Source organism: Piliocolobus tephrosceles, chromosome 5 (assembly GCF_002776525.5).
Source record: "Piliocolobus tephrosceles isolate RC106 chromosome 5, ASM277652v3, whole genome shotgun sequence".
Taxonomy (NCBI): Eukaryota; Metazoa; Chordata; class Mammalia; order Primates; family Cercopithecidae; genus Piliocolobus; species Piliocolobus tephrosceles.
The window spans coordinates 130,321,442-130,348,224 of record NC_045438.1 but is presented as its reverse complement, the minus strand read 5'-3'; the positions used below and the strand labels follow the sequence as shown (position 1 = coordinate 130,348,224).

The following is a 26,783-nucleotide window of genomic DNA, read 5'->3' as shown; positions in this document are numbered from 1 at the left end:
ATGAAAACAATGGAGAATCACTGGAGGTTTTAAAAGAGGGAAATGACAGAGCTACATTTAGCAGAATATCTGGCTACACTGTTCTTGTTTGGGAATTGAACAGAAGAAAGATAAAACCAAAACCAAAAAACTGAGTTAGTGTACTGCATGTGAACCTACCATGTCTCTAAGATTCCCTCAACCTCCACCAGCTTTCTCTTTAACATATACTGAGTCACCCTTCTACCTGTGAACTTGGATATAATGTCATACTGCTTTCTGAACAGTTGCCAAGGGGTTGGAGGAAGTCAATGGGAAACAGAAAATTAGGGGGAAGTCATGTCTGAACAACCTGCTGTGTGTCTTGCCATGGCCAAGAAGGTAAGGTGCTATATCATACTTTTCCCTCCTTGATTTTCCTTTATCCTTTACCCTTGCCACTTTGGGCTAGAAGTTACCAAAAAAATGTCAGCACTTTAATTCTTGCTTCAGGTTCTACATCCTACAGCTGTTAATGTCTACTGCAGTAGTCACTGCCCATAGTTACCTATTTAGAGGTAGAAATGTGGTTAACCTAAATTAAGATGAGCTGTAAGTGTAAAATACACACTGGATTTTGAATACTAGTGTTTAAAAGGAAATTTTAAACATGCCACTTTTATGTTGATTACATGTTGAATTGATATTTTGAATACATTGGTTTAAATAAAATACATTATTAATTTCACTTGATTCCTTCTTTTTTTTTTGAGATGAGGTCTCACTTTGTCGTCCAGGCTGGAGTGTAGTGGCGCAATCTCGGCTCACTGCAACCTCTGCCTCCTAGGTTCAAGTGATTCTCATGCCTCAGTTTCCCAAGTAGCTGGGATTACAGGCATGCACCATCACACCCGGCTAATTTTTGTATTTTTAGTAGAGACGGGGTTTGGCCATGTTGGCCAGGCTGGTCTTGAACTCCTGGCCTCAAGTGATTCGCCTGCCTTGGCCTCCCAAAGTGCTGGGATTACAGATGTGAGCCACCACACCACCTCACTTGCTTCTTTTTATCTTTTTTAATATAGCTACTAGAAAATGTAAAATAACATAGTATTTCTATTGGACAGCACTGTTCTAGAGGACCTAGAATAAGACGGTACACAAATTAAGCAAGAAAAGGGCAATTAGTTATTGCAATGGAGATGTAGAAAAGAAGACTGGAAAAGAATTTAAGGACAAAGCATTGCCAAATAGAAATGACTGGCTGTGGAAAAGGGGAGGAATGAAAGACGACGCCCAGCTTTGTGGCTGGGGCAACTCACTGAGATGAGAACTTCGGTAGAAGAACATGTTAGAAGGTAGGATTAGTTACCTTGAGGCATTCTGTTGTGAATTTCAGGTGCATAACTAGTGAAGCTATGCAGTGGCCATATTTCAGCATGCTAACCGCAAGTACAAGAGAGAGAACTAGGCAGGAGATGAAGATGTGTTATTAACAGATGCCATGTGAGCCCATGAATTTGCTAAGAAAGAGTGTGCAGAGTGAGAAAAGTGGAGGACACAAACACATTAAGAATATCATTCTAGACTGTGATAGGTGTTATACAGAAAACAGCAGAATCACAAGACAGTGAGTGACGGGATAAGGCTGAGGGGTTAGTTAAGCTTGGGGATAAATGAGATGGGGGCAAGGAAGTACACTGGACAAACAGAGCATTCTTGTGGAAGAAACGTCAAGTGCAAATGCAGAAGTTATAAACAGCCTGACAGGTTTACGGAAGGAGCAGGGGTCTGATACTACTGGAATATATAACAGAGCAGGAGGAATGGAACAGGAGAAACTGCATGGGCACAGAGTGGGCAGATCATGAAAGGCTCTGCATTTTAAGCTGTGGAACTTGGACTTTAGGCCACAGGCAAAGAGGAGCCCTGAGAAGTTTTAGTAGAGGAGTGACATGACTTCATTCGATTTTTACAACTTTCTTCTAGGTACATGTTCCTAACTACAAGGGGCCCCACCTACTTGGTCCTGACATATCACTGGGTTCCATGAAAGCACAATTTTAAAAACACTATGTTAAATGACTTCTCTAGGCCTTTAAACCTAAACAGTCTACGGTTAAAAGATCAGTGAGAGAAATACAAAACTATACTTGTGCCAGGTTCACAAGTCTCTCTTTCTTCTCTGTCCCAACCCTCCCCTCATTCACACTCAGATAACCGTGTGCATGGCAAGCCTGAATGTTAGGAATATGAGGCCATCCCAAGGAATCAATGTCACATATTCAGACAAAATACATGGGCAGGAGGAAGTAAATATCCTCTTGAGGGCTGTCATTAAACCATCCAAACTAAAAAGAAACAATACAAGTCACAGCCTGATTATTCTGCAGTGGCCTCATCCAGGCCCTTTCACCATCCTCCATCTACCTGCTCATTGGCTGTTAATGACTCCATTGCCCACTCACCCTCCCCTCATAGGCACACAGGTCCAGAAAAAAAAAGAAGGAAACCACCGAAGAAGTTAGCTATGACAACAAAGGAGAAGAAAATTAGCTAATGGCTGAAACAGAGTTTAACATTATCTGTTTATTTCAACTTTATTTCACCAAAGCACTTACCATTTTTTCCTAATTTATTCTTATACCCATTTTAAAATGTAATTATTCAATTTAATTTAATCTGCGGCCAGAAGAAGTGACTTGTGGAGATATACACTCCCTGCCTTCAGTTCAGAGCCTTTTGCCATCACACTACTTTTCATTCCATCATGGGTTTTCTAAGATGAAACATTTCATAACACTAAGAGGGAGAAACATTTGTTTTTACTAGGAAAAGGTTTGTTTTTAAAATAAATGGTGTTCAGGAATAGTTTTCACCAGTGTTCCTTATGATATAATAGCAGGTCCTATGGTGAGAAGAATTTGCAAACACTTTGCAAAAACACTGAGAAACGACTGTGTCTCAACAGCCAAATGGGTTTCTGAACAAAAACTACATTAAATCCATTATAAAAAGCTTTTCAATGGACTACATTTAAATCCCACTGACTTCTTAATCTTTCTAGACTTTAATATAATGCACCTAATACTACCTAGATATCGAATATTTAGGATATCTGGAAGTAAATCTCTAAATCTTAAAATTGTCTACTAGATTAACTACAAATACTATACACACACAATCACATGAAAGGCAACAGTGCAAGTGAAAGCATGCTGGACTTGGGAGCATAAAGACTTTTGTTTCTGCTATGTTTTCTACTCACTGTATGAATTGCAGAAGCTTACTTAACCTTTGGGTCAGTTTATCTGTCAATAAAATGAGACTGTGAGTTGCCTATCCAAGAATCCATCTATTCTCTTTTTCCTAAGTAAAACAACCTAGATTTTTTTTTTTTAAAGCTGAACCCATAGCTGCCTAGAATAAAGGTTGTATTTCCCAAAGTTCTTTGCAGCTATGTTCTGATCATTTCTTTCTTTCTGTCTTTTTTTTTTTTTTTTTTTTTGAGACAGAGTTTTGCTCTTGTCACCCAGGCTGGAGTGCAATGGCGCAGTCTTGGCTCACCGCAACCTCCGCCTCCTGGGTTGAAGCGATTCTCCAGCCTCAGCCTGCAGAGTAGCTGGGATTATGGGCATGTACCACCATGCCCAGCTAATTTTTTTTTGTAGTTTTAGTAGAGACAGGGTTTCTCCATGTTGGTCATGCTGGTCTTGAACTCCTGACCTCAGCTGATCCGCCCACCTCAGCCTCCCAAAGTGCTGGGATTACAGGCATGAGCCACTGTGCCTGGGCTTGTTCTGAACTTTTCACTATTTTCGCCTTTCCTGTCACTCTTCCTTTCCAAGGCATACCTCTGTACCTGGGTTCCTGACCCCATCGGGTCCTGTTTCCTTCACCAGTTCCTTCTTCCACCTGTCCCAGCAGCTATTTCTTCTCTGTAGTATCTTTAATTGCTCTCTCACTGCTAGCCACTTCCTTTCAGCCCAGATCCTTAAAAAACACACCTGTTTTAAGTAATCAGTCCCTCTTATCTCCCCTTTCTTATCAAACTTCTAGAACCCATAGTTCATATACCCACCTTCCACTTTCTCATAGGCTTAGTGTCTCTGTTCCTTTTCTCCTTTGCTCTACTGAAACTAATCTTAAAAATCACTCAATGTCCTCTAAGGGCCAAACCCCATGGCCTCTTTTCAGTCTTTATCCCATTTGACAGCCTTACAGGTATCTAGCATGATTAACCACCCTTTCTCCTCAAAAGCCTTCTTTCCTCCACCTTCTGTAACATCTTCCCCAGGTTCTTCTAATGCCTCTCTGACCAATCCTTCTCAGAATCTTTCTCAGGTTCTTTTGCATCCTTATCCTTTTTATTTACTCCAATGATCACTCCCTAGGATACCAGCCCAGATTCCCTCTTGTCTCAGCAAATACACAATCCAAGGTAGTTTAGTCTCTCTCAGAGCATCAACTACTTTTAAACGTTTATTTGTCTTTCTGATTATAAAAGTATTCATGCTCACTGTAACAACTTTAAAATAATTTTTTAAAAGAATTTACTTTGTGCCTGGTTTAGTATTATTTATTTAAGTTTCACCATAATCCTATGAGATAAACATCTCCTATTCCTTCTGCTACAATGCTCCTTCCGCCACTTTAAACCAGGCTAATTACTTCAGGCCAGGTCATGGCTCAAGAGTCATTTCCAGATCAGGACATCGTATTACTCTCTGTCATAGCACCCTGTTCTTCCCTTCCATAATATGTATCACAATTGGTATTTGATATGGTCTGGCTCTGTGTCCTCACCCAAATCTCATCTCGAACTGTAATCCCCACATGTCAAGGGAGGGACCTGGTGGGAGGTGACTGGGTCATGGGGACTGTTTCCCCATGCTGTTCTCATGATAGTGAAGGAGTTCTCACGAGAGATGATGGTTTAAGTGTGACACTTTGCTCTTTCTCTTCTTCTCTCTCCTGCCACCACGTAAAATGTGCCTTGCTTCCCCTTTGTCTTCTGCCATGATTGTAAGTTTCCCAAGGCCTTCCCAGCCATGCAGAACTGCCAGTCAATGTTAAACCTCTTTCCTTTATAAATTATCCAGTCTCAGGTAGTATCTTTTTATCAGTGTGAAAATGGACTAATACAGTATTTATATACCTTTTGTTTACTATGTCTGCCTCCAGGCTCTATAGTGGCTCAAACAGTCTTGCTGAAGGATTCTTTGAAATTAACATTTTGTATAACAGAATCACTGTTGTACAAAAGTGAAATGATCAACCCTGGCAAAGAGACAAGCAGTAGAGACCTGGAGAATATTTCCATGTTGCTTAATCTATCATCTAGGTTCCAGGATAGAGCTATTATGAATTATTCACAAAAAGGCAGTATGTATAGTCAAATGGTTAAGAAAACAGGTTTTGGAGTGAGTGACCTGGGTTCAAGTTCCAGCTCTGCCACTGATTTATTGTAGGACTGTAGGCAAGGATTCTTCATTGTAAAATGAAGACAAAAGTTAGCATTGAATGAGAATAATTCATTGTAACATACATAGCAGCTTAATGCCTGACACCTAATAAGTGTTCAACAAATGTTAACTATATATATTCTACTCTTTAAAAGAATCCCAAGGGTGACTACAAGTGGCTTTCTATATTGGTTCCAATATATTTGAAATTATAACCAGAAGATGTTCTTTAAAATTGCTAATATAATCAATATACAAAAATCAATCGTATTTCTATAAATAAGCAATGAAAAAATGAAAATAAAATTAAGAAAATAATTTCATTTACAATCGCATCAAAAAGAATATTTAGAAATATATTTAGCAAATATGCAAGACTAGTACACTGAAAAGTATAAAATATTGTTGAAAGAAATTAAAGGAGTCCTAAATAAATAGAAAGACATCCTGTGTTCACGGATTAAAATATTTAATATGTTAAGGTGACAATACTTCTCAAAGTGATCAACAGATTCAATGCAATCCTTTTCAAAATCCCAATACACTTATTTGTAGAAATTGACAACCTGATCCTAAAATTCATACGGAAAGAACCCAGAATAGCCAAAACAATCCCCCATCCCCAAAAGAGTTAGAAGACTCACATTTCCTGATTTTAAAACTTGTGATAAACCACAGTAATCAAGATAGCCTAACACTGGCATAAGGATAGACATATAAAGCAACAGAATAAAATTGAGAGTACAGAAATTAACCCATATATCTATGGTCAACTGATTTTTGACAAGGCTGCCAAGACAATTCAATGGGGGAAATGTGCCTGGGACAACTGGATGTCCAATATGAAAGAATGAATTTAGACTCTTACCTCACACCATATATAAAAGTAACTAAAAATGGATCAAAGACCTAAACATAAGAGCCAAAACTATAATATGTTTAGAAGAAAATACAGGTGTATATTATCATAACCTTAGATTAGGCAACAGTTTCTCAGCAATGAAACCTAAATCAGCCAGACTTGGTGGCTCATGCCTATAATAACTGCACTTTGGAAGGTCAAAGAGGGAGGACTGCTTGAGCTCAGGAGTTCGAGACCAGAGTGGGCACCCTAGTGAGACTCTATCTCCACTAAAATTAGAAAAAAAAACTAGTTGGACTGTGGTGGTGTGCACCTGTCATCCCAGCTACTCAGTTGGTTAAGGTGGGAGAATTGCTTAAGCCTGGGACACACAGGCTGCAGTGAGCTATCATTGTACTTCAGCCTGGGTGATAAAGTGAAACCCTGTCCAAAGAGAGGGGAGGGGAGGGAAGGGGAGAGGAGAGGAAAGGAAAAGGGAAAGGGAAAAGGAAAAGGAAAGGAAAGAAAAGAAAAACCTAAATCACAAGCAACCAAAGAAAAAATAAATTAGACTTCATCAAAATTTAAAACTTTTGTGCTTCAAAGGACATTATCAAGAGAGCAAAAAGACAACTCACAAAAAGAGAGACGATATTTCCCCACAAAATTAAATCATATATCTGATAGGGGTCTGGTATTATATACATACATATATCTTAAAACTCAACAATTTTAAAAAATCCAGTTAAACAATGGGCACATAAACAAAAACCAACTTAATTTAAAAAGGGATAAAGAATCTGGATAAGACATTTTCCAAAAAAACCCTGTAAATACTCAATAACCATATGAAAAGACACTCAATGTTATTAGCCATCAGGTAAATGCAAATGAAAACCACAATTGATATACCCACAAGGATGGCTATAATCAAAAACGTCTGATAATGACAATGAGTGTTGATGAGGATGTTGAGAAATTAGCACCATTCCATACTGCTATTGGGAATGTAAAATGGTACCGTTCCTAAGGAAAACAGTCTGGCAGATCCTCAAAAAGTTAAAGATAGAATTTCCATATGACCCAGCAATTCTACTCCTAGTTATATACCCAAGGGATCTGAAAACATATGTCTATACAAGAACATATACATAAATGTGTATAGCAGCATTATTCATAGCAGCCAAAAGATTAAAATGGCCCAAATATCTATCAACTCATGAATGGATAAGTAAAACACTGTATTTCATACAATGGAACATTATTCAGTCATAAATAGAAATGAAGTACTGATATACGCTATAACACAGATGAACCTTGAGAAAATTATGTGAAGTAAAAGAAGCCAGACACAAAAGGCCACATATTGTATGACTCCATTTACATGAAATGTCCAGAATACGCAAATCCATAAAGACATAAAGTAGATTAGGGGTGGCCAGGGGATGGGGGGAGAAGGGATTGGGGAGTGACTGCTTATGGGTACAGGGTTTCTTTTTGGGGTGATAAAAATGTTAGTGGTGATGGATGCACAACCTTCTGAATATACTAAAGACCAGTTAATTGTACACGTTAAAATGGTGAATTTATGGCATATTAAGTATATCTCAATTTTTAAAATTCCAAAACAGGTAGCTAATATGAATCTGTTCCTTTAGCACACTAACCCATTTTCTTTCCTCAGCCGACTTAGAGAACAAGTACTCTTCATTTACCATAGCATGATTTTGTCTTTAATATCTTAAAACAGTGGTAGACCCAGTTAGGTAACCTTACTTGATAAAGAAGTAGAATACCTGCAGCCAATTAAGCCGACTGAGTTCCTTTCCTCATGGGGGCCCAGTGTGCAATGGCTGCAAACAGCAGCTTCTCTGGTAGTGATGCAGCCTGTTTGTTGTATGGGTTGCTCTAAGGGACTCTGGAGACAGACCTTTCAGATGGATGTTCATGTTTCTGACCTTGCACTACCCCAGTGTAGGCTCCAAAGAGGCATGCGAGGTGCCATTGGAAAGCCCCAGGGCACTGTGGCCAGGGTTCACATTGGCCAAGTTATGTCCATCCGCACCAAGCTGCAGAACAAGGAGCATGTGATTGAGGCCCTGTGCAGGGCCAAGTTCAAGCTCCCCAGCCGCCAGAAGATCCACATCTCAAAGAAGTGGGGCTTCACCAAGTTCAATGCCAATGAATTTGAAGACATGGTGGCTGAGAAGCGGCTCATCCCAGATGGGTCAAGTATGTTCCCAATCGTGGCGCTCTGGACAAGTGTCAGGCCCTGCACTCATGAGGGCTTCCACTGTGCTGCCCCCTCTTAATACTCACCAATAAATTCTACTTCCTGTCCACCTAAAAAAAAAAAATGCCTTCACTTCAATTACCCCTCTTTCTTACGTACTTTGTCTGTTATTTTAGTTTTATCCTGATTCCCTCAATAAATATTATTAGTATATTATTTAAAAAAAAAAAGTAGAATAGACAAATGTGCATCTTATCTGGCACAGTTCCAAAATAGAGGATGCATTCTTTACTGACAGCACAGCTAGGACAATAGAAGACTCACACATTAAAACTGAAAGCTTCCGCCCAGAGCAAGTCAATAAAAAACAAAGCCCCAAACTACTAACTCTGCATCTCTGAGCCTGCCTGGCATGCATGGGATCTCATTCTGCCAAAAACCAAATTCAAAACAAATATCAAGGTTCTAGTGAAGGCAAAGCTCAAACAAGCGAAAGCATTTCCAGTTGTTACTGCAGATAAGGGATAAACAGATGTGTTTCATTCTGGGCTTGTTATTATCAAATTGACCCTGGCCCGCAGAGGATAAAACTGGGATGGTTTAACTCCAGGTAAAAAGGTAGAGCTCAGTTCCAGAGTGGCCCCCACTTGAAATACTTTATACTTCAGTTAATTCTGTCAGAAAAGAGGCAAATTCAGAAATCTCTTCAGGTTAGAGCCCTAGCCCTTTTCAGCATTGTAAAATTCATACTGGAAAGAGGCTGAGGTACGAAATACTACTGTAATCACTGAGGCTTTTAGTGCTTATTGTTGATCGTTACGAAACGATCCTTGTTTGATTCATACCTCTAAACAATCAAAAGAAATCAAAGTCACAATGTAAGAGTCTCAGGAACACATACAAAACTTGCCTGATGGTTGTAGCTTTGAGTTGTGCAATTCTAGGAACATACCATGATCTCTGGCTTCTGTCCAGAATGCTAAATAGACAGTCTATCTGAGGAAGGGCCTGACCCCTCATACCTGACCTGGGCAGGTCTGTGACTACATGTGTATCACTGGCTTTGAACCTGATACCCTATAAGACAAGGGAGGAAAATCTGGAAACTGGCAAAACAGTTAAAAAATAAACAAACTAAAAACAATTGGACAGTCATTGTAGGGCTTCTGCCAACTTCTGGTTTCTTGCCATAGAGAGTAATGATTCCTGCCAGTCACTTAGAAAAAGAATAGCTTCTAGAAAAGCCAAATTGCTATGACCTAAAAACAGCAACTCTGCATCAGCACATAAAAACTTATAGGAAGCTGGAAGTCTGAAAAATCAGATTCATACTCAGAAATTTAATCTCTCCTCCAATATTGAAGCTATAATGAGAAATAAGCTCCTGCAAAAACACATATTAATCACTTTATTGGTTCTGTTGTTTAAAAAAAAACACCAATAACACCCAGCTAGTGTTAACATTCTCAGTGCAAATGATACATGGTTTTGTGTTGGCAAAATCGTCAAATTATTTTATCCATATTTGTTCTATAATTTTTTAAAACTCAATATTCCCAAATAAATAGAAGTCAATGCAATCACGAAAAGTAGCCATAAAGCCTATTTGAGTTTCCATACTAATCACAGATATCCTAGTGTTGGTCTAAATATTCTAGTGATAAAAAATTCAGCACTTAGAATAATTCTCCATGTCATCTGTGCATAACAGTTACAAATGAAATTTTGAAAAAGTTTTTGGGGGAGTAAAATCTCTGTGAAGATGTTGGGGGAGGGGCAGTGAAATGTGGGTGCTTCAGAGGTCAACAACAGCGGAGGGAATGTTAACGAGCTATGACATCAGCCGAGACGTGTATTGGTAAGCTACCATTCAAGTGGACTCAACTTTAGGCCTCTCAACCCAAAACCTGAGCTTAGATCCAACACACATTCATAGGTCCTTAGCTAAAAGGCACGGGAAGACAAGGAAAGAAATTCTTCACAACTCTGAGGAGAGGGACCTAGCACCTTCTTATAAATTATGGTTCCTACACAAATCTAACATTCTGGAGTCTCAGAAGAGAGTAACCAGAAGGAGCATCAGCATAGGCCAAAGGCAAAATTCTTTGCCAAGCTGTAAGTGCTGTTGAGATTTTGATCTAAAGCCCGAGAATTGATTGTGGTTTTTTTTTTTTTAATCTCCAAATTCTACTGACTGTCAGCAAGTTTAAGCAAGCCCCACATCACACTGTATAGGAATATACATACATTACCATTCCATTAAATTTCTTGTCAGAATTGGTACTTGGAATAGACCTCTTAGATTAGGGATACATTTTCATTTACAGTAAGGACTTGGCATTCCCAATTCCCAGTGGTAGTACTAGGAGAACTGGAAAAATAATTTTCTGATTCTCTTACTCTCAAAAACAATGTCAGAAGATTAAAAGGCTAGTCCTGGATACGCAATTTAATAAGAAGAATCACACTGGGAGAAATTAAAGTTTCTACAGGTATCATATCATCTGAAATTAACAATCACCTTGGTGAGGAAGGTAGGACAAAGTACTTTATTATTATGATTTTTAAATGGGGATCATGCTTTGCTGCCCAGGCTGGAGTGCAGTGCCTATTCACAGACACGATCACAGTGCACTGCAGCCTCAAACTCCTGGGCTCTAGCAATCCTCCTGCCTCAGCCTCCTGAGTAGCTAGGACTACAAGCGAGTGCCACTATGCCTGGCTAGGATTATCACCATGCTCAGGGAAGCTCAATGACCAGTCTGAGAAGGATTCACACGGTAAGTAGCAGAACCAGGTCTGGAAGTGAAGTCTTCAGAGTTCAAATTCCTTGTTCTGTTTCCACTACCTGGCTGTCTTCTGTAACTAACATGCAAATGTAAGGAGAATGGAGGCAGAAATGGGAGCGAACAAGAAGAAAGCAGAATAAAAATCTATGTTGCACCTGAGTATTTCTCAAATAGATTTTAATTTTATTTTCCTACAGGTTTGGAAAAGTGTTTGACGACCATATTTTAACTGTTTAAACTTTTATTTTCCTTCTGAATCCGACTTGCAACACATCTGTTGATCACATATAAAATAAAATTGCCAGAGATTAAGCAATGAGTTGTTTTCAATAAATTCCAACTTTTGTTCCCAGTCCAATTCAAATGGCAACTTTCAGAATGAGCCAAATTGAGAGATCATTTCAGAGCAATAAAAGAGGAAGCTCTTTCAGTAGGGAATGACTTTTGAGTTCTAGTTCTTTGAAATGTTATGTTTAAGACGAATTACTTGGGCGGGCGTGGTGGCTCAAGCCTGTAATCCCAGCACTTTGGGAGGCCGAGACGGGCGGATCATGAGGTCAGGAGATCGAGACCATACTGGTTAATACGGTGAAACCCCGTCTCTACTAAAAAAATACAAAAAAACTAGCTGGGCGTGGTGGCGGGCGCCTGTAGTCCCGGCTACTGGCTACTCGGGAGGCTGAGGCAGGAGAATGGCGTCAACCCGGGAGGCGGAGCTAGCAGTGAGCTGAGATCCGGCCACCGCACTCCAGCCTGGACGACAGAGCGAGAGAGAAAAAAAAAAAAAAGACCAATTACTTATCCGGTATGCCTGTATACAAGCCTGGCTATGCCCAGATCAGGACGAGAAGCAGACCAGCCACAGTTCTTCCTGTGTGCAATCTGCACAGCCCCTTGCAGAGTCTGGCCGGGGTTTTGAAGAATTTTAGTCATGCATTTAATAAAAGTCATTTTCCCAATGTGCTAGACTTCAGTTCTAACTTGGAAAAGGGGAGCTAAGTTGGGTAAAGTTAAATGTGGGGAAATATGCAAGACAAAATCAGCTAAGTGACTGCTTTCAACGAAAACCAAAAACTATTTCATTTTCCATGGGTATTTTCACAATGTTTTCCTATGTTCATGACTATAAAATGATCAATATAAATTCTGAAATAGCTATGGAAATAATTATCTAAACTGGATTCAATTAGAAGACTAACAAAATCCATCAATCATGCTTGCCTTTCCATCCAGATAAATTCAAGAATTCCTGCATTCAAGGTCCTCAATGGACAACTCTGATGTATAATCAGATCAAAGGAAAGCTGTTTTTGCTTTCTTTTTGGAGATAATTTATTTTTCCTAAAAAAGGAATCCCAATGAAACAGCTGCTATATAACCTAAAATTAGGCCACTTTACTTACTAACACTTGAAGGACATGATTTAAAATCATGGCATTGGCAAAGCGTGGTGGCTCATGCCTGTAATCTCAGCACATTGAGGCCGAGGCAGGAGGATCACATGAGGCCAGGAGTTCGAGACTAGCCTGGGCAACATAGTGAGACCCCCATCTCAAAAGAAAATAGAAAAATTAGCTAGGTGTAGTGGCATGCATCTGCAGTCCCAGTTACTGGGGAGGCTGAGGCGGTAGGATCAGTTGAGCCCAGGAGTTCAAGGCTGCAGTGAGCTATAATCGTGCCACTGCACTCCAGCAACAGAGCAAGACCCTGTCTCTAAACAAAACAAAACAAACAAAACCCCAAAAACAGTTCTCATATTCTCTTACTTCCTTTGTCAACTATTCTAATGCTCAAAGGTTAAATACATTGAAGAGAATCCAAAAAGAATCCAAAGCTTTGTGATATGGATAGGGGATGAACCCACCAATGTTTGTTTTTCCTTTCCTTGGGGTGAAATAATTCCAAGACTGCCACATTGACACCTTAGCCTTACATCATGAGAGATAGTTGTTAGGGTCACTATATTTGCATGTTGGCTTAACAAAAAAAATCCCTGAAAAACTACTAAACATACAAACTTATTAAATACTCCAAAGTAAACAGTTGCTGTGTAGAATCAACAAAAAAAGAATGTATGCAAAGAGAGAACATCTTTTATTATTTCCTAAGTCTTACCAACAATAGGCTTCCAAATTAATTTTGTCTTTACCCCTCTTTGTCAGAAAAACTAAGGCTAAAAGCGGTAGCGTTTCTACCATCCCTCCCTCACTCAGTCCATTCTCAAGAAGCATAGAGCCCAAAGGAAGTATCCAAAGGAAAGTGATACGAAATTCTAATACTTAGGTACTAGTTAAGTTACCAGTGCTATAGAAAAAGATCAAAGAGAAATGATTGGTGCACAGGCGCCGTAGCTCATGCCTGTCATCCCAGTACTTTGGGAGGCCGAGGCAGGTGGATCACTTGAGGCCAGGAGTTTGAGCCCAGCCAGGTCAACAAGGTGAAACCCTGTCTTCACTAAAAATACAAAAATTAGCCAGGCATGGTGGCAGGCGCCTATGATCCCAGCTACTTGGGAGGCGGAGGCAGGAGAATCGCTTGAACTAGGGAGGTGGAGGTTGCAGTGAGCTGACATTACATCACTGCACTCCCGCCTGGGTGACAGAGAGAGACTCCATCTCAAAACCAAACCAAACCAAACCAAACCAAATCCAAGAGAAATAACTGGTGGCCTACAACACAATGTGAATTAACTTAATTCCTTAAGCAGGCTTAATCGGCATACCTTTCTGAGATATTCTATAAGGGCTTAATAAGTGTTCATTAGTTTTGAAATGGGAGAAAAGATGTAAGACAGAGTAGCCTGTAGTTGTTTTTGAAATACTTATTTCTAATCTATATTTCTAAAATTCAGGAAAACAGACGTTCATAAACTCCTGTTCACTGATTAAGAATTTCTTGAAAAGGCTATCTCTAAAATATGTGACCTGGCCAGGCGCGGTGGCTCACGCCTGTAATTCCAGCACTTTGGGAGGCAGAGGTGGGTGGATCACGAGGTCAGGAGATTGAGATCATCCTGGCTAACACAGTGAAACCCATGTCTACTGAAAATACAAAACATTAGCTGGGTGTAGTGGTATGTGCCTGTAGTTCCAGCTACTCAGAAGGCTAAGGTAGGAGAATGGCTTGAACCCGGGAGGCAGAGGTTGCAGTGAGCCGAGATCATGCCACTGCACTCCAGCCTGGGCAATAGAGCAAGACTCTGTATCAAAAATAATAAATAAATAAATAAATAAATAAATAAATAAATAAATAAATAAATAAATAAAATACGTGACTTTATGGGTGGTTGTACAAGTGTGTGATTTCCTGAGTATAAAACCAAAAACAAGGCATCATTCAAACTAATTCATCCAGTCAGTTATCTCCCTAGCATGAACCCAATTCTGTAATCATTTTCTAGTGCTAAACCATTATATTTTCTGGGCTATAGCACATCAATAAGTTTTTATTTTTAAAAAAATCATTCCACTTGCTCAAGAAATTAATGACTTAAACAATATCAAAGGTTTTTACTTGAATATTTTTACATAGTTGATACAATCCAAAACATCCATCTTTTTATCTTAGAATTAGAAACAAAAATCCAGTTGTCCAGGCACGGTGGCTCACACCTATAATCCCAGCACTTTGGGAGGCTGAGGCAGGAGGATCACTTGAGCCTAGTAATCACTTGAGACCAGCCTGGGCAACTGTGTAAGACCCCCAAATCTACAAAAAAATTTTAAAATTAGCCAAGCATGGTGGCATGCACCTGTAGTCTCAGCTACTTGGGAAGCTGAGGTGGGAGGATCACTTGAGCCCAGGAGGCTGGGGCCACGGTGAGCCATGACCACACCACTGCACTCAGGCCTGGGTAACCAAGTGAGACCTTGTCTCAACACAAACAAACAAACAAACAAGGAATAAAAAATAATGTTAATGGAATAATCTCAAAAACTTAGCATTTTTTATTCCATGAAACTGAAGAACTGTGCTATGGAAGATTTTTTTAATGAACAGCTCTAAAATAACTTTCATTGATAAGAAAACATGAAAATGTTACCTGGTCATGTAACACGTATGAATTAAACATCTTCAGTGAGGAAGTTCCTTAGAGAATGATATTGAATGACTAACTTAACAGTGCAACAGTGTGCAATGTCATGTCATGAGGGCTGGGTATAGTGGCTCACGCCTGTAATCCCAACACTTTGGGAGGCTGAGGTGGGAGGATCACTTGATTGAGCCTGGGAGTTCAAGACCAGCCTGGATAATACAGTGAGACCCTGTCTCTATAAAAAATAATTTTTAAAAACCAAGAAAATATCACGTCATGAATTCACATATTATTCATGAAAGTGGTTCCCTGCACCTGTCTCCAGCCCAACCTCTCTCTCTTGTGACCTCCTGTCCCACATTCTGATTGCTGACCAGGTAGTTGAACATCTACTTGAATATCCTTACCAACTCTTCAAACTCAACCTGGCCCAAACTGAGAGGCAACATGCATAAGAAAGAACATGGCATAAAAGTAGACTTGCATGCTATGTTCTTGGAGAGGAAGACTAAAGATCATAGGATGCTACTACTCTCTAATTCTCAACTTAATAACATCTCAGTAAAAATACTATAACCCATTCCCCACCAAAATTAGATAAGTTGATTATAAGGCTAATTTAGAAGAGCAATCATGCAAGAATAGCCAAGAAAACCCTGAAAAAGAAGAGCATATATTAAAACATATTATAAAGCCTCTATAAATAAAATAATGTGGTATTGGCACATGAATTGACTACTCAGTGGTGTGGAGTAGAAAACCCAAGATATAGAGCCAAATTACATTTGAAATTGTATGCTTATTATTTAATAGAGGCAACAACTCAAATCAGGGATGGATGGATTTTTTAATAAGTATTGTTGGGTTAACTAGATAGCCATATGGAAAAAGATAAAATCAGACACATTCTTTCTCAATGTGCTTTAGTTCCAAAGCAAACAAACAAATAACAACGAATCAGATCCATCTTCATACTGTACATGAGGATAAATTCCAAATGAATCAAAGACTTAAATATAAAACATGAAAAAATATTAAACATAAAAAAAACTGCCAGGTGTAGTGACTCACACCTGTAATCCCAGCACTTTGGGAGGCTAAGGCAGGCAGATTGCTTGAGCTGAGGAGTTCGAGATCAGCCTGGGCAACATGGTAATATCCCGTCTCTATAAAAAAATTTTAAAAATCAGCCAGATGTGGTGGTGTGTACCTGTAATCCAAGCTACTCAGGAGGCTGGAGTGGGAAGATCGATAGAACTGGGAAGGCAGAGGTTACAATGAGCTGGGATTGTGCCAGTTGGGCAACAGGGCAAGACTCTGCCTCTGCCTATATATATGTCTGTGTACACACACACATACACATATACATACACATACATACATATACACACACATATGTATATAAAGTAAAATTATTTAAAAATGGGTCAATTCCTCTATATTCTGAAAGTAGAGAAACATTTCTTATGTAACTCATTATCCAGATGCAAAAAGGAAAAAGACTGGTCAATCTGACTACATAAAAAACAAAATTCTACATAGTAAAAACAAAGAAAAAAAAGCAACACAAAAGTACAAACAACAAACTGAGAAAAAACATCTGCAACTTCTGTTACAGAGAGATTAATATTCCTAATATATAAAGAGTTCCTAAAATAAAGAACTAAAGCCTGTGTAGAAAACTGGAAGACAGAACCAAGTGGAGTTCACGGAAAAGATCGGCAAGCATCCCCAAAACACACGAACATATGCTCAACTTCCTTCTCGATAACAGAAATGAAATGCTCTCACCAACTAGAGATCTCAAAGTTTGAAAAACGTACTCTGTTGGTAAGAGTGTGAGGAAACAAGCCCTCTCATACATTGCGGGTAGGAACTGGGGATATTTGAGTGGGCAGCTGAAGTCTTATGACTATATAACAGTGTGCAAAGAAGCCAGCAGCCATTTGGACTACCTTAAAAAAAAAAAAAAAAGTCTGACCGGACGCGGTGGCTCACACCTGTAATCCCAGCACTTTGGGAGGCCGAGATGGGTGGATCAAATGAGGTCAGGAGTTCGAGACCAGCCTGGCCAACATGGTGAAACCCTGACTCTACTAAAATTACAAAAATTAGCCAGGTATGGTGGCATGTGCCTGTAATCCAAGCTATTCAGGAGGCTGAGGCAGGAGAATCACCTGAACCCAGGAGGTGGAGGTTGCAGCGAGCCAAGATCAGGCCACTGCACTCCAGCCTGGGTGACAGAGACTCCATCTCAAAAAAAAAAAAAAAAATCCCAGTTGGAAATTTTGTCAACTGCCTTAGAAATTCCCAGTCTAGCCCACTGTATATAGCTGTGTATGATGAGTAGTTGCACATGGAGTATAGAAAGTGGTACTTACTAGAACTGTTCAATGTGTGGCCCTGCTATCAACCACCTAATCCTCAGGAAATCATTTCTTCCTACCAAACTCTTCTTTTGATTCAAATTAAGCTTGGTCCTTCTGTCTCCATCTTTTCTTTCTCTCCTTCCTTCCTTCTTTTTTCTTAACTATGTCCTCAGGGAGGACAATAACATCCCTCTTAAGAGTATTCTTTCCCAAACTCAGACTCCTCTTCAGTAACGTGGCTTAAACTAGGAAAGACAAACTGAAATACCCACGTGGGTGGCATGCGAGCTGGATGAGGGCAGACTGGAGAACATATGCTTATACTCACTGCAGTGAGGCAGCGGGGGCTGGGGAGCTGATGTTGAGAAAGTTTCCTGTTTTTCAAGAGCAACTGGTGATTTGGATATTTTTATGAGAAATTTCCCAATTTTTAAGCGCTGGCATCCAATTTTGATTTCCTTACACTGTATAGGCCAAACAAAAATGCCACTGTTTAGACCTCTAGTTGGTAAGGCCTGTTTTGAATCTTTTCTCAGCAGGCTTATTTTTTAACCAATTAATCATCTAGGCTGCTCTTCTCTAGACCAGCCAGTTACTCATCACCTTCAAAATACAGAGAAATAAAGGGACATAATTTTCTAAGAATGTGATGTGACTGCTACATCTCTGTTTTACATGTCATTTTCCTGTAAAGCATTTTAGGACCTCGTGCTTTTTTTAAAGAGTAGTGTATCCCATCCTATGCTGGAACTCGACCACGGTCACACAATTATTATTTTTTTAAAACAACATTCTAATTAGAAACCTATTACTTTGATGCCTGGTTCAGTCCTTCTGTCTCACTGACCTACTGTGTAACCTTCAAGTTCCCCATCCATAAAATGAGAATAATAATAATAATAATCCATAAAATGGTTGTAATAAGGTGTCTATTGATGGGATTTTTGTGAAGATTGAATGATTTGTTATGTGTAAAGTGTTCTGCACAATGCCTGGCACCTAGATACACTTTCCAGACAAACTGACAAGTGCTGTTATTGTAGCTATTATGCAGCTATATGCTCATTTAACACAGTTCAGAGTACCCCCAAAAGTTTCACAGAAGTTTAGGTGTTACATTTATCACCTTATCTTTATGTTTGCGGACTGTCTATCACTAAAAGAGACTGAATGGACAAAATTCGCCATTTACAAAAACAAAATCATTGCTATTCAGTACCTTTGCTTGTCAAGGTGCTTATTCTAAGTGGACTGCTTGACAATATGTTGTAATATTCTCCCTGCTATGTGGAATAGGAAGACATCCATAACTACTGGGGTCATCCAGAAGGTATTCTCTCATTCTTACAGCTGTCTTTTGTGTTCCATGGCATCTCATACATAATAGCTAATAGTGGCTCTCCCAATAAATTGTACTTATTCTCTGAATAATGAAGGATGTAAGTTACAAGGCCCTGATGATTTGAATTCATCATTTTTCCCCCAACCATATATTATTTTTTAAAAACAACCACCAAAAAGACCCTTTTCTCCCTCTGGCTACTGCCCTTTCTCTTTTTTTCTTTTTCCTTCACATCAATCTCCACTTTCTTTCTTCCCACTTATTCCTCAGCATGCTGCCATTGGTCTTCTGCCCCCACTACTCCATGGGATCTGTTCAGATATTTTTCAGCCCTGCTGACTGCTATGCACTCTTTTTTTTTTTTTTTTTTTTTTTTTTTTTAGGCTGGAGTGCTGTGGCCGGATCTCGGCCTCCCGGGTTTACGCCATTCTCCTGCCTCAGCCTCCCGAGCAGCTGGGACCACAGGCGCCCGCCACCTCGCCCGGGTAGTTTTTTGTATTTTTTAGTAGAGACAGGGTTTCACCATGTTAGCCAGGATGGTCTCGATCTCCTGACCTCGTGATCCGCCCTTCTCGGCCTCCCAAAGTGCTGGGATTACAGGCTTGAGCCACCGCTCCCGGCCTTTATGCACTCTTAAAGTGACTGACTACCCCGTTCTTCTGTGATATCACTCTTTCTCTTTTTTCTTCCTGCCTCTCCCATGCTCTTCATCAGTATCCTTCTCTTTTATGCATGGTCTTCTCCCTTTATGCTGTCCCATAAACATGGGTGCTATTTAAGAGTTGTGCCTGGCTTTCTCCTTTAACTTTATATACCTGTCCTAGGTATCTCATCTGTATCATGATTTTAGCTATTCTCCTTAAGCTACTGACACCCAGATTAATAATTACTAAGCTCCAGACCCATGCTTTCAATTGCCTACTAGACACTTCCCCTAAAAGGTTCTACAGGTACTTTAAACCCTAAATATCTAAAATGAAAGTTATCATCTCCACGCTCCCACTCTAAGTTACTTCTTTTCCCTTTCTAATCTAGCAAATGGCATCATTATCAATATAGGCCTAGCCACCCACAAAGGCATACCTTTCGTAGGTAGCATAATGACCTTCCCCAAACATATCCGTGTCCTACTCCCCAGAATCTGTGAGTATATTAGATTATATGGCAAAGAGAATTAAAGTTGCAGATGAAATTCAAGTTGCTTAATAAGCTGACTTTAAAATGGGGAATTATTTACCCTGGATTATCTGGGTGGGAACAATGTAATCACAAAGACCTTTAAAAGTGGAAGAGGAAGGCAGAGATTGCTAGCTTTGAAGAGAGAAGGGAGCCACGAGTCAAGGAACATGGGCAGCCTCCAGAATCTGGAAAAGCAAAGAAAATGCTTTCTCCCTTAGAGCCTCCAGAAAGGAATGCAGCCTTAATAACACCTTTACTTTAGCCCAGTGAGACCCATTTCGGAATTCTGACTTCCAGATCTCCAAGATAATTATTTCGTGTTGTTTTAAGCCACAAAGTCTGTGGTAATTTGTTACAACAGCAATAGGAAACTAATACAGCACCCAAGGCAGAAGGTGGACAGTTATCCTCTACTTCTATTCAATTACTCTCTAAGCATTGCAGCAGTTATTACCTAAATAACTTTCAAATCCAGTTCCTCTTCTTCTTCATCCCCATTATTGAAACATGATAATATTTTATCTAGACTATCACAACCTCCCACTGGTTTTTGTCTTTAGTTTGGCACTGTCATCTATCTCCAATCCTATCCATTGATCCTGCATTCTTGCTAGGCTGCCTGGGCTGCAGGCCTTTAAAAAAACAAAAAATCTGCCCCACTCATATTTCTTCAAATGGCTCCTCACTGACTTCAGGATCAAGTTCAAACACCCTAACAGAGCCTATGAAGTCCTATCAGAGCCAAAGAAGTTGGCCAGAACCAGACAGATTGGCTAGATATAGCATCCAAACATTGCCGAGGCACTATACATTGCTAGAAACGTAAAGAAAGAGGAAAATTACATTTAACAGAATTCCATACTACCAAGTACTCTATGAGGCTGGAGAAAAACACTTTTGATTAGCCACTGGGAGGTGGGGAAGGTAGGGTAGGGTGGAATGAAAGCCCCAAAGAGATGTTTCAGTGGCACAGTAAGATGCTGAGTTGTAGATAGTTGGGATAACAGGCATGAGCTACCCTGCCTACCCCAACCTCTTTATTTGTAAGGGTAGCTTCTAAGAGGTAGTGCTGTAGTCAGCCCTGTGGAGGAGTCAGGTGTCCCCCTCGGTACTCTTACATTGCCTGGGGCCACTCTCTAATGTCACACTTACGTTATTCACATCTTTCAGTCTCTGCACATGGCTGAGGAGGTTCTGCAATTTGGGGCACAGTCACCAAAGGGCTCAGCCCTTGTCCTCTCCAGCCCTCAGTATCTCTTAAGTACTGTTAAACAACACATCCAGAAAGGGTGCCAAATTACTGGTTCTGCCCTAGATCTGGAAGATACATTGCTCTATGTGTGACATGCAGGTCCCATCCTTTGCCCAAGGACCTCGTGGTTTTGTTTTGTTTTTTTGTTTGTTTGTTTTGGGGCCAAGTCTTGCCCTGTTGCCCAGGCTGGAGTGCAGTGGTGCGATCACAGCTCACTATAACCTTGTCCTCCTGGGCTCAAACAAGGTGCTCTGCACCTTAGCCTCCCAAGTAGCTAGGACTACAGACATATGCCACCACATCTGGCTAACTATTCTTTTTAATTGTGTGTGTGTGTGTGTGTGTGTGTGTGTGTGTGTGTGTGTAGACAGGGTCTCACTATGTTGCACAGGCTGGTCTCAAACTTTTGGCCTCAAGGGATCCTTGGCCTCCCAAAGCACTAGGATTGTAGGCATGAACTACTCTGCCCACACTGACCTCTTCTATTTGTAAGGGCAGCTCCTAAGAAGTAATGCTGTAGTTGGCCCTGTAGACAAGTCAGGTGTCCCCCTCTGTACTCTTACATTGCTTGGGACATGCTCTGATAGTGCACTTACCTAATTGACATGTAACAGTTAACTGTTTTTAAATCCATATCCTCGCCTAGAATGTAATCTCCTAAAGGGTAATGCTTTGTCTTATTCATCTCTGTGTCCTAGCACTTAATAAAGTGTTGACACATAGGTTAGTGCAGTGGCTCACATCTGCAATCCTAGAACTTCAGGAGGCTGAGGCTAGTGGATCACTTGAGTCTGGGAGTTCGAGACTAGCCTGGGCAACATGGCAAAACCACATCTCTACAAAAAACAAAAATAAGCTGGGCATGGTGGGACGTGCCTATAGTCCCAGCTACTTGGGGGCTGAGGTGGGAGGATCACTGGAGCCTGGGAGGTTGAGGCATTCCAGCCTGGGCGACAGAGCAACACCCTGTCTCAAGGAGAGAGAGAGAGAAAGAAAAAAAAAGTATTGATACATAACTGGTACCTTTCAAATAAATAAGTATATGAATATTAGTTTTAGTTGACTTTCATTTTCCCATAATATGAAGCAGTCTTTGTTTTGGATAGCCAATCATCATAGCTAACTTTTTCCCAAAGGGGAAGGTTTTTTAAAAGGCATACCTTTTAAAAGTCATTCATTTATCAGCTTTCTACCATAAGAAAGAAAGCAGCTGAACAATGTACCCTAGAATTCTTGCCTCCCGTAATTGAAGAATGCTTTTTTCTATTATCATTTATGTCTTGCTTATGGCCCATAAAAAGTCAGATTTAACCGCACTGGGAATTTAAGGGAAAAATATAAAGGATCTTGATGAAACCAAAGCGTTGGTAGGAGATGAGCCTTCCAAGAGAAATAAATTACACAAAACCACTCTTTCTGACTCTAAATACAGCGATAAATACGTTTAGGGTTGCACAACTACCATGTAAACGTGTTAAGGTTCAGATGCAGAAATTGGCCTAATTGTATATAAAGCTGTCCTTTTACGAATCAGACAGTCTGGACTTATCTACCCAAATGTATGCTGGCCATTTCTCCTCTTTATCTCTACCACTTCCACTCTGCTCCTCCCCCATCAAAGAGGAAAAAAAGGATGCAGAGAGGAGAAGAGGATGTATGTGTGTACCAAAGATGAGTGAGTGAGTGAGTGAGTTTGCTGGTTGCTATAGGAGAACCTTAGGAAAAATCTTCTTTTTTATTTATTTATTTATTTATTTATTTATTTATTTATTTATTTATTTATTTATTTATTTTTGAGACGGAGTCTCGCTCTATCATCCAGGCTGGAGTGCAGTGGCTGGATCTCAGCTCACTGTAAGCTCTACCTCCCGGGTTTACACCATTCTCCTGCCTCAGCCTCCCGAGTAGCTGGGACTACAGGTGCCCGCCACCTCGCCCGGCTAGTTTTTTGTATTTGTTTTAGTAGAGACGGGGTTTCACCGTGTTAGCCAGGATGGTCTCAATCTCCTGACCTCGTGATCCGCCCGTCTCGGCCTCCCAGTGCTGGGATTACAGGCTTGAGCCACTGCGCCTGGCCCGAAAATCTTCTAATAGAATCTGAAATTTCTCAGGTCCCTCTAAAGTAATGAGTTTTTTCATGGCAGTATTGTTCAACCTGTTTTTAATTATGACCACCCTAAGGAGTTTTTTAAAACATTTTTTCCCCAACTGCTCCCTAACCCCCAAGAAATTTCAGTCCCACAGCTATACTGTGTATCTGTTTGTGTACTATATGTATATCTGTATTTTTATACATAAAAAGAATAAGTTATTTTAGATCTCAGGAATGAATTTTTACTCCCTTGGGGTGATACCACCTTGGATGAGAATGCATGGACTAGAATAGCAACTGGGCACAGTGGCACATGCCTATAGTCCCAGCAGCTCTTTGGGAGGCTAAGACAGGAGGATTGCTTAAGCCCAGGAGTTTGAGTACAACCTGGACAACAAGTAAGACCCTGTCTCTAAAAATAAAAATAAATAAAAAGGGAATGCATGGACTAGAAGATACAACTATGATAACCACTGTTGTGAAGCAAAGTACGCTAAAGATCACTAAACCCATTCTTACAAAATAGCAAGATAGGCAGGCTAAAGATCAGTAAATAGCTGTATGTTTGTATTTAAGGAAAATAAACAGCAGATGAAATTACAGTAAATAATTTACCTTTATTTAGAATACTGCTATTAATAGTTTACTATTTTAATGCATGTATTTTATAATCTTTCTAGGTGTTGACCCTGTCTCTTTACTTAAGGTCTACTGAAATAGTGGCTCAGAGGACATGGGCCACTATTATATTAAACCTGTGAGGGTGCTTTTTGAGGGAATGAAAATGTTCTAAAATTTACTGTGGCACTGTAAATCACTGAATTATATACTTTAAACAAGTGAGTTGTATGGTATATAAACTATATCTCAATAAAGCTGTTACAAAAAATAGTGCTAATACTTAAAAAATATTTGTACATTTCATTTATGAGACCTGTCTGTCAATCTCTCACTTGATCTGAAACTTAAAATTCATTGTGATTAAAAGAATCAGAATATGATCTATTTATAAAAGAAGGGAAAACGCTAATTTAGGAAGACTCTAAAATACTCGCTTAAAAATACTAAGGGTATTTAGGGTGCGGTGGCTCATGCCTGTAATCCCAGCACTTTGGGAGGCCAAGGCAGGCAGATCACCTGAGGTCGCAATTTCGAGACTAGCCTGACCAACGTGGAGACCCCATCTCTACTAAAAATACAAAATCAGCCGGGTGTGGAGGCACATGCCTGTAATCCCAGCTATTCAGGAGGCTGAGGCAGGAGAATCACTTGAACTCAGGAGGTGGAAGTTGCAGTAAGCCGAGATCGCGCCATTGCACTCCAGCCTGGGCAAAAAGAGCGAAACTCCATCTCAAACAAAACAAAACAATTACTAAGGGAAACTATTTTAACACTTTTTATGGTATTCAAAGCAATCTTCCTTTCAACAAACTAAATGTGTAACAACAAGGGAATATAAATAAATGATACTAGACCTGAAATAGTCAAAACTGATTTATCCCAAGGTACTTATAAATCTACAAATTCTGAAAAAAATACTGACATCTCATTTCCTGACAAATAAGTAATAAAAAAAAATCAATCCTTCTAAGCTTTTAATTATTCTGTAAGTAGAAGACTACAACAATTTATAATACTAATAATGCCAATTTTGCCACTAAAATGAACACTATTCTACATCATTACTATGATGACTGATATCCAGGAACTTATCTAAGTCTCTGAAGAGATTTTTCTTAATGACTTTATAAGAGCTATTGTGCATATTAAGGACCAGTAGAAAACAACAGAGTGGCAATGAAACACTTAAACTGGGCAGGGAACTATATTCACGAGCTGAGAAACGCATTTGGCACACATGGGGTAATACCAGCAGTGACTCAAACTTGTGCATCAATAAAATCCCTGGGTCATGGACCTTTGTGAATGTTTCTCACTTGTTAAATCCAAATCCAACAGTAGGATTTCTCAAAATAACGGAATATCATGCAGTCATTAAAACTGGTACCTGTGATGGCTACATGGAGAAGGTTTAAAAAAAAAAAAAAAACATCCTAGGCCGGGCGCAGTGGCTCACCCCTATAATCCCAGCACTTTGGGAAGCCGAGGTGGGTGGATCACAAGGTCAAGAGATAAAGACTATCCTGGCCAACATGGTGAAACTCCGTCTCCACTGAAAATACTCCATCTCCACTGAAAATAGCTGGGCGTGGTGGCGCACACCTGTAGTCCCAGCTACTCAGGAGGCTGAGGCAGGAGAATCACTTGAACCTCGGAGGCAGAGGTTTCAATGAGCTGAGATCATGCCACTGCACTCCAGACTGGCAACAGAGCAAGACTCTGTCTCAAATAATAATAATAATAATAATAAAAACATCCTAGAATAACATAATTTAAAAAATTACATAAGAAAAAGAAAAGCACAAACTTTAAAAAAAACTGTATATATTTTATAACATATGCATTTTATAACTGTCAAATACAGTAAAAAAAAGTTACAGTGATAAGATTGTCTAAAGCTTTTAAGGTCCTTTCTTTTATGATGTCTTAAAGAGTATTTAATAATAAAAATGTTTTAGAAAACAGTTACAGGGCTGGGTGCAGTGATTCATGCCTGTAATCCCAACACTTTGGGAGGCTGAGGTAAGTGGATCACTTGAGGTCAGGGGTTCAAGACCAGCCTGGCCAACATGGTGAAACCCCATCTCCACTAAAAAAAAAAAAAAAAAAAAAAAAAAAAAAAAATTAGCCAGGCATGATGGTGGGTGCCTGTAATCCCAGCTATTAGGGAGGCTGAGACACAGGAATCACTTGAACCCAGGAAACAGACGTTGCAGTGAGCCAGTATCGTGCCACTGTACTCCAGCCTGGGAGACAGAGCAAGACTCCATCTCAAAAACACAAACAAACAAACAAGAAAACAGTTATAGGAGGCAAGATTATTTAGAAGACAAGATTATTTTATTCATTTGTTTTTGAACATGTGTTTTGGTTTCAAAATTTTTATCCACTAATAATTTAATAATTCTTAAGCCTGACTTCAGTCTTCCTTTGTATATATATGTCTAAGGCTGCTGACAGCCCATCTCAAAGATGCCTGCTTCTGTATATTGGCCTCAGGATAAAAGCACATGGAGCAGAGGATTTTAGTGGTTCATAGTAATACAGCTAGTCATAATCATGCTGTATGTCTAATATTTCATCCATGACCAGATAAATGGATGAGAGGC

The 26,783-nt window shown here is 39.8% G+C and overlaps 1 protein-coding gene and 1 non-coding gene across 2 annotated transcripts in view; one reads left to right on the top strand and one right to left on the bottom strand.

Annotated features, from left to right (window-relative positions):
* BTBD9 (BTB domain containing 9) overlaps positions 1–26,783 on the bottom strand; it is a 471,085-nt gene that overhangs the window by 225,038 nt on the left and 219,264 nt on the right. The window lies entirely within an intron of this gene.
* Positions 8,058–8,191, top strand: LOC111543219. The gene has a single exon (XR_002731782.1). It is a non-coding gene; the product is annotated as a small nucleolar RNA SNORA70 (small nucleolar RNA).